This window comes from Macaca nemestrina, chromosome 18, assembly GCF_043159975.1.
Source record: "Macaca nemestrina isolate mMacNem1 chromosome 18, mMacNem.hap1, whole genome shotgun sequence".
NCBI classification, from domain to species: Eukaryota; Metazoa; Chordata; class Mammalia; order Primates; family Cercopithecidae; genus Macaca; species Macaca nemestrina.
The window spans coordinates 8,156,585-8,160,536 of record NC_092142.1 but is presented as its reverse complement, the minus strand read 5'-3'; the positions used below and the strand labels follow the sequence as shown (position 1 = coordinate 8,160,536).

The 3,952-nt window shown below is 40.0% G+C and overlaps 1 pseudogene; it reads left to right on the top strand.

The window, feature by feature from the left end:
* Positions 1-2,808: 2,808 nt before the first annotated feature.
* Positions 2,809-2,911, top strand: LOC112424292 (small nucleolar RNA SNORA40; annotated as a pseudogene).
* The last annotated feature ends 1,041 nt before the right edge of the window (positions 2,912-3,952 follow it).

The window sequence follows — 3,952 nt, the reverse complement described above, 5'->3', positions numbered from 1 at the left end:
CAGGGCAGAGGAAAGAGTTAGCAAAATCTTCAAGAGCTGACCCTTCTACCAGGGGGAGGGAAGCACAGCTGTTTGGATGTGTTCCTGGAACCCACATGATGTACAGTACACAGTTTGCTAATAACTTAGCTCTCTGCTTACAAAAGGATTAAAAGAACATACACGTGACATGTCACTCCTTCCCCATAGTACCATCTCCCTTTATTTCAGAGTTATGATTTCTCCAAAAGGGAAGCCGTCTTGGATGTAGTGAATTTAAACCGTTAGGCATTGGATTAGGCCCTGATTTAAAGTTCTAGTTTTAATATTAAAAAGATGAGTGTTACTTTTATATCGAGAAGCAATGTGTAAACAAATAAAAAATTCATTAGAGACAGGCTGCTATTGCTGAGATGAAAGTTTGATGTTACAGCTAGGCTTTCAAAAGCCTAAAACCCAGTCAGTGGGTCATTAGCTCAGCAGGCAGCCAAACTAAAAAAGAGCAATTTTGAGATGTGGGCAATGTCTGTGGTCTTCGTTTCTTCAAGGTTTCAAAAATTAACGTAAGTATTTCCCCCCCATCTGGGAAAATGCTAACAGATACCGTCATGATTATGTTGAAAATTATATTTCAACTATGCTTCTGAGTCTTGTTTCTTCAACTTTACCAGCTAATCACGTGCCACTAAGCACAGAAATTGAGAAGTTTGAGGGCATGAAATATTGTAGTTCACTCAGTTCACAGCTGGGAAGTAGTTTTCATTTTGTAAATGCCATCAAGTCTCAAGGCTGAAATTCAAGGTCATGGACTCTACAGCATGCATACACCTGTAGTTCTTATCTACTTAAGTTTGTTTGTTTTTTTAACTTTTGGCAATGCAATATATTTCATGGCACACAATCTGTTGTGTGAAAAGGATGGAAACCTTGTTAATGACACTGATCCAAGCCTGACCAATCGGAGCGCCCTACTCTCCTACCAGGCACATTGGTCTAAGGAGGAACAACCAGATTCCTTCTGCAGCGTGTGCTAGGTCTTTGCTATACGTGGTTTCAGCAAGGAAGAAAAAGCCATCTATTTAGCTAGGTTTTCTAAGTTGAAGCAACATAGGCTAGAGGCTGCCACATGGCAACTACCCCAGCAAATAGAGGCAGTCAATTTGAAGACAAAGAAAAAGGACTAAACAAAGTGAAACAGAACTGAGAGATGCGAAAAGATCTGACAAAGTTGCATATTTGTGAAATCGGGCATGTTTGAACTTGGTACCCAATACATCTCCAACACATTTGTTGCTGCTGTGAGCCAATTTGAGTTAGAGGTCTGTTTCTGCAACTGAATGAATCAAAACCAACATAATTCAAAAAGTCTTTCCTCTGATTAGTCTGAGCATAGGGTAAATACTGACCACTATAGGCAAATCATCCACTATCTTTTTTTTTTAGTACTTGAGTTTCTGCAACTCTTGGTGTCTCTTGCAGACTAGAAAGTACCTGTTATCAGACTGGGGTCATAGGATGGTAGAATGAGTATAAGACTTTGGACTAATTAGTGTCATTGAAAATGACAAAATTTCTCCTCTTTAAGGCTGAATAGTATTCCACTGTGTGTAAATCACATTTAAAAATCCATTAACTTACAAGTGGACACAGATTATATCCACATCTTGACTATTATGAATAATGCTGTAATGGGTATGGGAGTGCAGCTATCTCTAACATTTAATCTCAATTCCTGTGTGTACGTGTGTGTATATGTGTGTATATATCCTTCCAGAAGTATGACTGCTGGATCATAGGGTGATACGGTTTGGCTCTGTGCCACCTAGATCTCACCTTGAATTGTAATCCCCACATGTCGTGGGGGGTAACTGAATCATGGGGGCTGGTCTTTCCTGAGCTGTTGCTGTGAACAAGTCTCATGAGATCTGATGGTCTTATAAAGGGGAGTTCCCCTGTCGAAACTCTTGCCTGCCACCATGCTGGATGTCTCTTAGTCTTCTGCCATGATTGTGAGGCCTCCGCAGCCATGTGGAACTCAGTCGATTAAACCTCTTTCCTTTATCAGTAACCCAGTCTTGGATAGTTCTTTATTAGCAGAGTGAAGATGAGCTAATGTATATGGTTACCCTATTTTTAGTTAGAGAAACTTCTATACTGTTTTCCAAAATGGCTGTGCCATTCCCACCAACAATATACAAAGGTTTTCACTACATCCTAGCCAACACCTGTTACCTTTTGTCTTGATGGCCATTCTAACAGGTATAAGGCGATATCTCATGGTTTTAATTTGGATTTGCCTGATTAACGATGGTGAGCATTTAAAAAATGCTTTTTACATGTCTTTTGAGAATATTTAGGTTCTTTGCCCATTTTTTCATATTTGTGTTCTTATTGAATGGTTTGTGTTTCTTGCGTATTTTGGATATGATCTCCTTATCTGATGTATGATTCGCAAATATTTTTTCCGTATCTGTGTTACCTCTTCATTCTGATCTTAAGTGAAATAAGCGAGGCATATAAATGAGAATATTGCATGATCTCACCGGAGGCTGGGGATATGAGTTGGTGCGGCCAAGGGAAATGGTCAAAAGGTACGTTTCTGTTCCTTACAGGTGGATTGAGTTCTGACCTTTTTCACATCAAGGTGACCGTAGTTAATAATGTATTATACCTCAATTGTTAAAGGAATGGATTTTAAATGTCCTTACCAAAAATAAGCATGTGAGGTGATGTTAGCCTGACTTGCTAATTCTGCAATATATACATGTATCAAGGTATCACATTGTATCCCATAAATATATACATTTATGTCATTTAAAAATAAAATTCAGCACTTGTATGTTTTAACATGTGGACAGACAGGCTCAAAAAATCCTCTTGCAACCCAGAACTCATTGGTCAGTATGACTCTTGATACATGTAAGAAGAGATTTGGGAGGCCGTGCTGGATGAATCAAGAGGTGAGTAGTTTGAGACCAACCTGAACAACATGGTGAAACCCCTTCTCTACTAAAAATACAAAAATTAGCTGGGCGTGGTGGCGGGTGCCTGTAATCCCAGCTACTCAGGAGGCTGAGACAAGAGAATCGCTTGAACCCAGGGCGGTGAGGGTTGTAGTGAGCTGAGATTGTGCCACTGCACTCCAGCTTGGGTGATAGAGGGAGACTGTTTCAAAAAAATAAAATAAGACAGTTAGCTGATGGGGGGGGAGCATTGATAACCACAAAGGTTGGTTCCAGGCTGGGGACATTAACACATGCCTGGAATCCCTGCAATTTGGGGGCCGAGTTGGGAAGATTGCTTGAAGTCAGGAGTTAAAGACCAGCCTGGATAAGGATACAGCAATACCCCATCTCCACAGAAATGTAAAAATTGGCTGAGTTTGGGGGCATGCACCAATAGTTGTAGCTACTTGGGAAGGAGAGGCTGAGGCAGGAGGCTTCAGTCCAGGGGTTGGAGGCTGCAGTGAACTCGGACGGCACCACCGTACTCTCCAGCCTGGGCAACAGAGTAAGACCCTGTCTTTCGATTTAAAATTCGTTCTAGGGTTGTAGAATAGATAAAAAGCTATAGGATATAAGGGGAATCCCAGCTATATTTTGTATTCCAATTTCATATTGACATGCTGTATCAAGATTGCTTTTTTGTTTTAAAGGCTATGTTGAGAACATGTCTGGAGTTAAAGGTATTAGTATATTCAGCAGATCTTTATTAGCATGATAGCTTAGGAATGAATGACTTGAACTCATTCACATTTGGAGAGGTTGTCAAATTGAGAACTGGGCAGAGCCACCTACTCTAAAAATGACCCTAAAGTAAATTGGTTGAAGAAATTAGATCCCAAAGATTCTTAGTGAATTTTGAAGTCTTCATCAGTATATCCATATTAAAGGGAGATGAAAGAAGCTGAAATGAAGTGTAGGCTAACAGGACAACTGAATTTAAGCATCAGTCTTTTTTTTTTTTTTTTTTA